Raw genomic sequence first — 12,936 nt, forward strand, 5'->3', positions numbered from 1 at the left:
GCATCCTGTGCTGACATTGTCAGACATAGGGTACTGATGTGGATGAACCACAGATCTGATCTGGTATAACAGTTTCTATGGTGCTACATTCTGTTTCTTAGAAAATCAGACCTTTCTTTTAAATAGTCGTCAGTGGAGGTTTAAAACTGGCTAAAAACATATAGTGGTTAGAGCATGCATTTTTATTTTTGCATGAACAGTGTTACAGTTTGCACATGGCACAGATGAGAATGAATTGTCTTTTCTTCCTTTCCCCTCCATCCTTCTAGCTCTGTGAAATGAGGCTTTTAGTGTCTGACATATAAAAACTTTCTGTTTCCATATGAATGCAGTGATAGTCTGGTTTCCCACAGAAAGATTTTCTTAATGTCTTTTCAAATCTTTGATGCTGTTTTATCGTTACAGTGGCTGGTAAGTATTCTTATGAAGGATAAAATCATAGGAAACCACTTTAAGGAAATCTGGCAATAAATTAGAATGACTGACATTAAGTGTACCATGCATTTAGTAATGAAGAATGCTGGTAAATCAATAAGCTTTTTAAGGCAGAGTAGAGATGTGAAGTAGAAAATACTGTTTTTCTTACCTCTTGATTTGTTTCAGGTCAATTATTTAAATAGTGTTAGTCTCTATAATTTTTGCTGCTAGAGTCTTAATATGCTGCTGTCTGAATATATTAATGAGTATAGGTTTTATAAATTTTGGTTAATCTGGGCACAAATGTGGATGTATTTATAAGACACATCCTTCTAAATTTCAAAATAATTTGTGTCAATTTCTTCTGCAAGTGTATCTAAAGAGGTGGATGATACTGTGATGTAAGTCAGTGCATCAAGATCTCTATTCCTCTGTTTGTCTCACTTTATTTGACTTGAGTTTTGAATTAATCCTTGAGTCCCACAGCATGGCTTTCTTCTGTTAACTCATGGCTCAGATAAAGGTTTTGTAACTATCGTCAGGTCTGAATTTTGAGATCCTGGTGGTGAAGGGTGCTCTGTATGAAAGCTTCTTGAAGAAGAGGTGTGGAATTCTGCAGAAGATGGCATGGAGTCTGAAGTCGAGATGAACCACTATCAAAATAGCCAAATTTCAGAATGTGCTTAAGTGTGTATTTATCTTTTTTTCACCAAGTCGCACTAACATGCATGCTTAACCTTTTTAAGCATACAGTCTAGATTTTATTTCTTTTACTGAGACTCTGGCACCTGCTTGCTTAAAAGTAAAAATGCATGTTCCTGAAGAGACCCAATCCATCAGTCACATACTCACTTGTGTCTTTGTTAAGCTCACTCATGTACTTAAATTTAAGCATGGACATGTGGATTTGGAAGCTCAAGGCTTTACACATATCTACTGTGAAGAAGGAGCTATTATCCTAAACCTAAATATAAATCACCACACAAATCATTGGGAAAGCATAGGATTTTGTTCATTGCTGTTATTTAATATTTAATGACAGTTTTCACACACATGGTGTTCTAAGTATCATCATTAAACAATGTGGATAAAACAGTTCATATTTCATATGACACAATTTAGTCTCTGTTGGAAGAATAGAGCTAAAAGCTAATGATAAAACCTCAGAGAATTATGTAATTCCTAACTATAGGAATTATTAGTGGCTGATACTTCACAGTGACATATCTGAACCAAAAAAGTGAAGAGGCTGCATTACCTGTATAAGTCATCTCTATAAAGCAACTTCATAGCTTGAAAAGTTTTCTTTAGACTTTATTCAAGTCATAATTCATAGCTTTGTAGCTTTCTTGTGAAGTGTATTATAGCTCCAAGTTATTATGTGAGTGTGAAATAAAACTTTTTTCCTAATACAAAGTTATTCTTTTGAACATATCTATTAAATATATGTCCTGATGCTCTTTAAAAAGTTCTTGTGTGTACTTACTTTTGATGGTTGATTTATGGGCTATGGCTTTTTAAAGCAAAAGTAGTTTGCTATTCAATTCCAGGGTACTTTATATTAAAATAATAGAAGCGTGACAAGAACTCAACAGAGCAAGGAATATTGTATCTTTGCATTTTAAGTATTCATTGCAAGTTAATGTGAATGCTGTGCTACATCTGTGGAACAAGAATCTTTAATTCAGTTAAAAGGAAGGAAAACCAACAGGCAAACTCTGGATAAATTTTGTTAAGAATTAAAGAACCAGTTTAATTTTTAACAAAAAAACTTAATTGAAGTTAATGTTCAAAGATACTGAGCCTCTGGGTTTTAGAATACAGATAAGTGACCATGGCACCCAGACATGCTGTGTGTATATTTGTACTTATCCTGTGCTTATATGCTTTATTTACAAGCGTGCTGAGGACCCATTGTTCTCCCCTTTGGTAGTGAAAGGAGCTTATACTACTGGGACACTGTGTTAGGATCCAGAGGGCCGAGGAGGATACATGCCCTTTTCTAAGGGTACTGTTTTTCTTCACCTCTTGTTTCCAGTACTTCTTCTTATAGTGAAAACCTGCATTAACATCCAGTCCAACTTGAAAGGGCAGAATATAGGCTGTTGTTCTGTGTATTAGTGCAAGCTCTTCCCCTTCTTCTAATGTGTATGCTTTTAGTGCTCTGAAATGTCTCCCTGTCAATAGGATCTCTCCCTTACTCTGTCCTGGTTTGTCACCTTGTGAGATGGACTCCTGCAGCAGTTGTGTGACTAGTGGGACTGAAGTGGATGATGAAAGTGCCTTAAAAGCTGGTAATGGCGGTGGTTTATTTTTTATCAAGGCCATTCTGTTTCACCTGGAGATGACTGTATGAGATCAGTTTCCCTCTTAGGCAGGCAACTGGTACTATACAGTTGATTAGCTTAATATTTCAGCTAGATTCAGTTAGTGGAAAGGAACATTGAAGCTTTCTCCCCAGCTTGCTTGTGCCTTTTGAAGACTGCTTCAAATAGATGTTCGAGGCACAGAAATTGAGAGGGAAATGTGCAATTGGTGCTTTCATTCTCTTCCTACCTTTGCCCACAAATGCCAAGCTGTAAGCTCTGTCCTCGTGGGGTGAAGAGGAAAAGTAAGAGCAGGCAGGAGCACACCAAACTTATCAGCACATCCATTGTCTGTCTGCATTACTGGCTGTTAGCCAAAGTGCTGCTCAGGCTAATAGCATTCAAAGTCTACACAGCAAAAACTAAAAGAGGATTATTTGCAAAGACTCCAACTGTAGTGTACTTGGCCTCACCCTTGCCTTGCCCATTAAGAGGGCATGAACAGAAATTCAGAAAAGGCTGTTTGTTTAGAGACACTGTTTGTTTCAGTCTGTTTCCCCATAGCAACAAGAAAGATGCAGTAAATCCTAAAGGTTTCTTGTCTGTGGTACATTTTCAAATCCCAGCTGCTGCTGGAAACCTGTTGAGGCCAAGATACATCTTGCCTACCTCCCACTGTATGAGGGTTAGAGGATTAATTCAAGCTGGGCTTCTAGGCTCCAACCGCCAAGGAGAGACAAATGTGTCTGGAGATGCCCATTCTCTCCGTTGACAGTGAAATTAGAAATCTAGCTTAGACCAAATGCTGATGTATTGGATGTATCATGTATGTAATTCCTGCCTTGAATTATGACATTTCTTATTTTGAAATGGAGATGTATTTTTGATAGAGAGCTAGAAGACAACTCCAGAAACACAGTGATAATGATTGCTCCCAAGTACTGTTTTAATCAGTATAGCTCTGCTGTCTACTCTGAAGGCTCATTGCAGTTCCTCAGCTGTCTTTGCAGGTTTATTCAAAAAAACTCAATCCAAAGCCTTTGAATTTGAAGGAATAAGGGAAGCACTTATCACCATCTTACAATTTTTATTTTATTTTTTCCTGATGGACGGTGAAAAAGACTCTTGGCATTTTAGTTGGCTGCATTTAGCTGTCACTGATGTGGGATTAATTTATTTTAATCTGAAACCAATAAATTGCACGGTGAGTTTGCACATGCATATTTTGGAGTGTATGGAAATAGATAAAAAGAAAATATTCATAGTAGAAAATGCATCCCATATTCTTTGCTGTCCTTTTCCCTGCCAATTTAGCAGTTATGTGGAATCTTCTCTCTTTTGAGTGCCAGACCATTTGAAAGTGATTGTTTCCTGGGATTTAGCATCTGAAGAATTATGCTCATAGTGTATTTAAAGCTTAACCTAATCTTCCAACAGAGTTTAGTTGGGCTAGCCATGTATTTACTCTGAATGTTTTTTTTTAATACACTGAGAATTTCAGCAGCATGCCATTCATATTACAGCTGATCCATGTCATAATCCTCTCAAATCAAGATGATTAAAGAATTTCTTAGTGTTGAAAGCTCTTTGTGCAAGATTTAAATTCACCACTTCTTAGAGCAAATCCAGTAGACTGTGAGCTGGTGCTTTGGTTTCTGTAACCTACAAGGCATGCTATTAATGTTGTGATTGGACTCTAATTGTACCGGTAGAAATTTAAATAATATTGGATATATTATATGTAACAGTAATTGCAACTGGAAATGTGAGGTTTAAAAAGTAGACCAGTGCAGCTAGTTCAGCAGAATTTGGACTTATGAAAATTACACTGAAGGCACATTTAATTATCAGCATCTTGGTTTAAGATTTTAAAAAACCCAACCCAAACCAAACCTACTTATTTTTTGGTTTGCACCACATTCTATAAAGAGTGTACTGTCAGAAGTTGAACAAGAAAATAGCAAATTCAGAAGCATAGTAGAAAATTCTTGTAAGGGTGCACCCTCACTTTAAAGTCTATTCTATTCGAATACAGTTTAATTGTGGTCGCGTGGCTCGCAAAGTAACTCCCCACCCAAACAATAAAACAAGTTCTAGAGATAATAGAATGCGAAGTTTGATTTCTCACTGTGATTTGGAAAAGCACTATACTGGAGACAGGCTGAGCCACTCCACAGTGTTTCAGATCTAGTTTTGAGTATTATGAGGTCTTAAAAGGTAGCAATCATTTCAATTTCCTGCTTTTGCTCTTTGCTAAAAAAAGGAAGAAAAAGGCCAACCCTTAAATAAAGGGAAACCTGCACAGACACATATGGCAGCCACTCCTGCTATTATGCTCTGAATTTCTTTCAATAAACTTGACAAAGAATATAGACCTGGACTGCTGAATATCAGCTGTGAATTGTGAGCTAAAACTCTTGTTGTCTGTGTTTTTCTGCTGATGGCTTTTAGGATTAAAACTTAAAACATAGACCATATCACCATGTTGTCAGAGCAGGCAGAAACTGTGCTGAAGAAAGAATGATCATCTTGTTTCTTATTTGCAGAGATTTTACAGGACCTGTAGGTTTATTCCTCCCATAATAGGAGATAAAATGACAATCTATATCAAGAAATGAGAACCCTTGTTGCTGTTAGGGTGTATTGTTACAGTGCTGAATCTTTGTAGCCAGAATATACTGACGCAAATGGGGAACTAAGGTGATGGTAGACCTTGCAAGGGTCTTTCTTCGAGCACGTGGTGAGTTTCTTTGGGGTTGTTTTTAGTAAAATGAATACATTGCAAAACATAAAATGGGCAAATAGTACTTGGCAGCAGAAAAGCCATTTGTGTACCTTGCTGCAGGATGGAGTGTAGGTGTACTGATGCAAGGTTGGAATGACTGGACTGGGACAGACGTTTCAGGGCTTTTGCGTTTGCTTTGTTACAGTTTAGCCCTTAAGACCCAGCTGTACCCAAGAGAAGGCTGAGTTTTGGAACAGGCATGGAATTAAAAAAGATGTGGCTGAGCAGGAGCTACTTTATTAATTTCGAAAAGCAAATGGTCTTAATGATCTGTCATTTAAATAGAGGAATAAATTAGATGCTTAGAAACATGGAGAATAAATGAGGTGAATGACCAAACCAGGGAGAAGGAAGAAAAAACCTTGTATTATGACAACACAGTCCTTTCTTTTTGTAGCTGTTTATGTATAAAGATGACAGAGCTATTGCAGCTGACCAAGGCAGTTTTTCCTTTCCTCCAGCATTGCCACATTTCCTATCAGTAAAGGAGACTGCTGCATACAAGGTCAACCTCTAGAAGCACCTTTTGTGGTTTCTGTTGAGGTAGTCAGATGTCAGCAATCCATAATGGTGTGAAATCTTATTAGAAATTCAGTATTTTCTGAAGAGAGGAACTAATTGCTTAGAAGCTTGAGGCTGCAATAGTACCAGGTGAAGAAAAATACATATTTTTTAATATTCCTAAGAGTTTCATTTGTATATTGCTGCCAGTTTCTTTTTAATTCCATTACTTTTTGATGACAGAAGTCACAGGCACACACACACATGCAAACTATCACCAAGGTAGTCGTTTTTTTGTTGGAAATGGGCCTTGTACAACAGTGATACTTTGAAATTAAAACAAAACAAAACAAAACAAAGAAAATTATGTTGTAGACAGGCATAAACGCACATATCCTCCCTATTCCTCATAGCAATCTATTCAATTTAATGAGCCACAGATTTTTTTACATTTTGTTTTTAATTTGACTTAACGTTTTTATGAGGCAGCCTCTGTGGTAAGTCACATTAATTTTTTTTTATAGTCACATTAACTTCCTTGCTTACATACAGAGTTTGTAGTTAGTAAATGCCTCTGACTTCCATAAAATATTCAGGGCAGGCTTTTATTACAATGATTTTTTTTATCCCTACTGCTAAACATCAATCAGTTTCACATTTGAAATGCATTAATGACTGTATAATGTTGTAATTTGTGCTACAATAAATGTTTTACAGTTAATGCTGGTTAGGAAAGGAGCTTATATAAGAGCCATTAATTGCTATGCTTAATTATTTAAAATATATAGATTTGTTATGAGCTAGTTCAATGTATAACTCAACTACTATTTAATAAAGTCATATAGCTTTTTCTTGTTTATCAAAGTGTACAAAAGGATTCCAGCTGAAATACTGAGTGGCATCAGACAGAAAATGACTTTTGCACTTTAGCCGAGGTTTGCTCAGTTATACATGCACCAATTCATTGCTTCTTTCTGTACCTACTGAACTGAGTGACTGCATAATACACTGAACATCTGTGTATTGAGACAACTGGTAACATGTGTCAGGTGAAATGTTGTTAGTCAAAATGTTTTGGACATTTATAAATTTGATGTTGCTGATAATTAATCTGTTCTGTACCTATGAGTAGACCAGCCAGAAGTATAAAATAGCTAGAAAATTTCCCTGAATGGTCAGTGGACTCCCTTTCACATAAATGAATTCTCAGGGGCTGCAAAGCCAGCATAGCTGACATGGATAAGGGGACAGGACAGAGTAGGTAACTCTGAAGATGAAGATCTGTGGCTATTAAGAGCCATTATGCAAGAAGCATAATTTACAGCAGTCTTAACATTGTAAATTGTATTGGTTTTATTTTTCCATTTGCAACAAAGTCATAGAGCTGAAAAAATACTGTAGGAATACAGTACCACCTTTTCTCATCTTTGTTGAAACCAGCTGAGGACCAAGCCACTTACTTTAAGAAATAGACCTTGGCCAAGTACAAAATCAGAAACTCCACACCCTATTTATCAGTCATTATCCTTTCTAAGGTTCTGAACCAAACCTGGCCACTGTGCTTTTCTCCAGCCCATGGACTCTGGACCTGATTTCCAAAGAGCTAAGCCTTCTGAGAACATCGTCCTTCATGTCATTTCACTACCTTTTTCTGCTGAAAATGTTCTCTTGTTCTTACTATTTGTGTGGCTCCATTTCTGCTAGCTGTAGAGATTAGCCATAAAATAGGTGCCAGTGTTTCAGCAGCTATGTCATTTGACTTTGCTTAGAGCAGGTTGAGTTGGTTCACCGCTTTTTTGAGACACTAGCTACCTCTCTTCAGTAGAGCTGTTATCAGTCTCCAAGCATTCCATTTCCTGGTAACCCTCAACAAGGCTTTGGGGAATTCAGAGCTTGAAGCAGTCTGGATCCTCTTGAGATTTCATCAGTCTTTCTCTCTGTGGGATTACAGACAAGAGGTGAGAGTATAACTCTTGAACAAGCTTCATAGGAAAGCACTTGTGGTTGCAGTTTTCATTCATCCCTTCAGCCTGAAGCCAAAAATGCTGTAAGAATTCTTTCCCCAGACTGTAGAGCCTCTATCCAGAGTCTTACTAAATATTGTTTGTTTTAGGAACAAATAAGAAATCAAGAAGAAATACTTGCCTGACAACAATGAGCATTTTTTCATTGCTGCTTTTTGCTGCACCCTTGCACAAACAAGTATATGTGGGAACATCTGAACATAGAAATCAATTGCAGATCGGTACTAGTAAAACAACATTCCTCTTTTCAGGCTTTCCTGAAGGAAGATTCCTTTAAGAAGCTTCAATTGGCATGGGTACCTGATGGCTTGTTCTTTCCTCCCCTCTCATTCTTTCAAGCTTCTACTATTCCACCACCCGTAACCCATTTTTCCGCCTTCCTCCCAGTGTGCTGGACTCCATTTCTTCCCTTATTTTTCACCTGTGTTTCCTCATCTTTCTATTTGCTCTTGTACAGTTCCTTGTTCCACACATTCATTCTAACATTACTGTGCCCTCATCATCTCCCTTTGTGTCCATATCCTCCAGCCTCTGCATATCCTCTCTCTCCAGTTGGCTGCTCCTTTTGAATGCCTTTTCCCTCTTGTGATCTGTTCTTTGCCCTTCTGTGGGTTCTTCCTTCCCCTTCTTGGCTGAATTACTGAACGTGACCCTCCTTTGAAATAATCAGAAATAACAGGAGATGTTTGTTTGAGTTACCTCACTTCTCTCTGTATAGGGTATAAAAAACAGTGGTGATTTTTAGCCCAAGACAGTCTGTTTTCACACAGTGACTGGCAAAACCCAAAAAATTCCAGTCTCTTCTGGTTGTCTGGACACTATGGAAAACTATCCTCACAGAAGATCAGGAGACTCTCGATAATATTTTACTTGGCCTGTTGACAGAAGCAGCACTTACTGTAGCAGGGAGAACTGAGAACCCAGCTGAAATAAATCCTCTGATTTATACTTGTCAGCAAAGCTGTAGGGAGACATTTGGGAGCTCAAAGTACCCTTGAGTCCTTTGCTGCCATCATATTCTCAACTTGGAGCAAATGGGTTGAGTATGCCACAGCTTGACTGTAGGCTTGTACCTACCTTCCTTTCTTATCCCCTTTTAGAGCATTTCTGCCCCAGTGTTGCCATGACCCTGGCTGTGGCCAATTCTCAATTAGTTTGAGGCACATAAAGTCAGAACTAGCTCTTGTATGAGGAGCATGTTTAATCTACAATATTTTATGAACCATTTGGGGAAGGCATGAATGTTCCATCTAATGGAAGTGCTGGGAATTCTCTTTTCAGTAAGATACACTACTTATTTCTAACTTCGGTAGAGATTGCAATATAAACCCATAACAATATAGAATGAAGACTTGCAAAAATGGTTTCTCGTGTAATTTATAGCATTTTCTAAAATGTCTTCTTGTTTTTTCCTCCCTTAGAGACATATGTAGAAACTGACTAATGATTCAGACACAGAGATGTGAAATATTGCATCAATAAGATTTTTTTGGTGCTTTTTTTTCCTAAACCAAAAAGCATTTCTGAAATATTACCTATAAAATATAAGGCAAAATTACCCAGCCTAACACATTTGCCTGGGAGGTGCTGAGTAACTCACAGCAGTGGTAATAGTGATTAATGTGGTCTGCAAACTCTTACTGACAAGATCTTGACACAGAATCACATAAACAAGTAGTATGTTGGCCTTTCACTCAGCTGCACTTCTCCAGATATTTCAAAATTCACATGCAAAAAGTGTAAATACTTCTGGCTGAAGTAAAGTAGCAACACTAATGATGTTTACATTTTAAGCTAATTTCTTAATGCTCCATTTAATCAAGGTATTTTTTTCATAAATTATTTTACAATTTTTATATTTCTTTTCACTTTTGGTACCAAAAGACAAGAGTACATGTCGTAATGTAAGACTAATTTCATTCCTTGCCATTTTCTTTGGAATTTTTTATTTGTTCAAGTGTTACAACTTCCCCATTTTTCAGTTAGTGTTATTTTTTTCTTCACCTGTTTTGGCACATTTCAGATCTAAGTGTTTTTCTTCCTTCTCTGACTATTAATGGTACATGTGTTTTGGACATTTATCTTCCATACTCTCATGTTTGTGCAGAGGTAAATAATTCATTTCCCTTTTGTTGTCAATTTTCTTATTTCTTTAAATAATTTTTTCTTTTCCTTTTCTGATAACAAATCTTTTCTGCCATCCTTTCAGAAACCAACTAATGATCTTCTGCGTTGTATGCATTTGAAATATGCTATTCTTTAACTACTTGTTTTCTTCAAAGAATATAGCTGTTCTGAAGATGGGATAATTTCCCATTTGGTCTGAAAACACTGTCTTCAAAGGGTTTTTTGTGATTCTGTGGTTGCTATTCTTTCCCATTGCAGCCTGCCATCTAGATTTGGCATCTTCCATTCTGTGGAAGAGCAGGAATGCTATTTCACTTCGAGTGCTTTCTGTGCAAGACAAGGAACAGTGGTATCCTTGAGAGATGCTGGAAGGTTGTGCAGAGCTCTTTTCAACTAATCTCTTTTCATTTATGACCATCTTTCTGGTCAGACACCTGTTAGAAAGTACTTGAAGGAAATCCCATGGGGATTTCAGTTTTTGCTTACTGAAATCCCTCTGTTACTAGCTTTTTGGGGTACACTGTTTCAAATGGGAAAGTTCATTGCATGACCCGGGTAGAAACTTATTGCCTTCCTCCCTCGCCCTCACTCCCTCCTGGTTTAATGATTAAGGTTTTTGACAATGCTGCATGTCTGTCTCCTTGTGCTGGGTTATTCAGCATAGCTCTGAGGCTGATCTACTCTTCTAAGCAGAGGTGCTTTAAATTGAGAATCTTCAACTCCTGAAATTAATTTTGTGGATTTGACCTCCAGAGCCAACACATGTTCATCTCCCTTGTGAGAATTACCTCTGCACCAAAATCCTTTTACCTCTAGAGGCCAGACAATCCCCATTTTGGTTGAAAGGCTTGGGGATCTTGAAGACAAAGGTGTTATTTACAGAGTCTTAAATGGAATGATGGTGATATTAAATGCAGTTCTCTTAGACACTGATTTGACTTTTCATAGTTCAGTGAGCCAAGGAATCTAAGGCAAGGTGCTTAAGGGAAGGCCTTGAATTAGGAGAATCATCACAGTGGCTTTCAAGGAACACATTACATTTTCCTCTCAGAATACTGTGGTATTCTATATCTCAATCAAATGTCTATGATGAGAGGCAACCATAATAATATCAGGTAAGAGAAACAGAACCTTGTGTCCCTCAGAAAACTCAGAAAAATAGGAAATGTGAAGTGCACTGATAATTTGGAAAAGTAGAAGTAGTACCCATTCAACTGCATTTTGTTGCTTCTCTCAACCACTCCATGTTTTTATTGCTGAATTTTTAAAAAAAAAAACCCTGTCTTGGCAAAGGGGGTCTGTAATGAGATATGTACACGTAGATTATCCAAGATTTACCATACTGCCAGCAAATACTGGATGTCCTTATTTGGTTTCAGTGGAACATACTACGATAGATGCATTATATTTAATAATCCACATTAAAAAGGGAATTAGGACAAGAAAATTATTATTTCCATGCCAAGTATGAAGATGGGACCTATTTCAAGATGTGTGAGATGTTTAGGGTAAGAATCCAACCAAAGATGCTAAGAACCCTGTGGTATTTCCAACACTGGTAATTTCAGTGGCCAAGTAGTATATATCTTTTGGTGGGGTGGGGAGGTTCCAGCGGGACTGATGTTCAGGTACTCAAACTGCTATGTCCATGAGAAAAATCCATGAGTCCATGAGACTGCATCTCCTAAGATGCAGCCAGCTGTACCACTCCAGAATATCACTGTGATGTTCCATAGACTTCCCCATTTCTGCCTCTCCATTTCAAACTGTGAGAATGGCTTTCGTTTCTGGTGCTCTGGTCAGTGGTGTGTCAGTAGACATCTGAGGCCATCTGGATGAGCTGGCACCTCCCCTTCAGTTAGACATTTGTAGTCATATGGTATGTCTCAGAATTTTGTACCCAGCGTAAGCTCTTTCCTTGGCTCTCACAGTGATGAGAAAGTAACTGGAAAACTAACCTCCAGAGTAGTCAATGCTGACTTTTTATGCAAGTGGACTCCGGATTTCTCAAAGTCTTGGATTTTTATCAATTATTTTTCCTTCTTCTCAATGTTTCTGTGAATAGTTCAGTGCTACACTAGGGCTGTTTGTTTAACAGTGTCCAGCAATGTAGATCAGTTTTGCATGGTCAGTTGATATTATCAAATTCACATCCTTTTATGAAGAATTAAGAGGCAGTCCAAACCAGCACAAATATTTTTTCCTCTTTCTTATTCTGGTTACTTATTATGTTGGGTATGAACACATCAGCATAGGATCATCTGTCTTTCCTTGATAGATGGAGAGAGAAAGGGAGAAGATTTTGAGTAACCTGTGCTTTTAATTTCTGTGCTGTTTTCAGTTTGGAGGGAAGGAAGAGGAATGTGTGTCACTTGGAAATTGTTTTCTGTATGTACCTGTCTTTACTTTCCTAGTTAGATGATACTGAAAGACCTGTGTTAGAAACTTTGAAGACCCTTAGTTTTTACTTATACTTGGGGTAAAATATACTCAAACTAAATGGTGTAAAATCTTTGCAAAATTGAATATCACTGTAACCATTAACCTTGTTAGCTAGGAGCATGTGCTTTTTTAATGTGGATGGGGAGTTTCAGCTATAATTATACTTGCATGTGCCCAGGAGTGGGGAGTAGCATTAATCCCAACTGTTTCTATTACTCTTTTACTTCCGTCCTGAATCACCATGTTTGTCGGTGATTCAGAGCCTGAGATTTCTGTTAGATGTGTGTTATAATGCTAATTACTAGAGGGTACTATCATTGACTGTAGAAATAGA

At 37.6% G+C, this 12,936-nt stretch overlaps 1 protein-coding gene across 2 annotated transcripts in view; it reads left to right on the top strand.

Annotated features, from left to right (window-relative positions):
* Positions 1-12,936, top strand: part of DCDC2 (doublecortin domain containing 2) — a 70,954-nt gene that overhangs the window by 40,275 nt on the left and 17,743 nt on the right. The gene's annotated exons all lie outside the window — the stretch shown is intronic.

Source organism: Strix uralensis, chromosome 1 (assembly GCF_047716275.1).
Source record: "Strix uralensis isolate ZFMK-TIS-50842 chromosome 1, bStrUra1, whole genome shotgun sequence".
NCBI classification, from domain to species: domain Eukaryota; kingdom Metazoa; phylum Chordata; class Aves; order Strigiformes; family Strigidae; genus Strix; species Strix uralensis.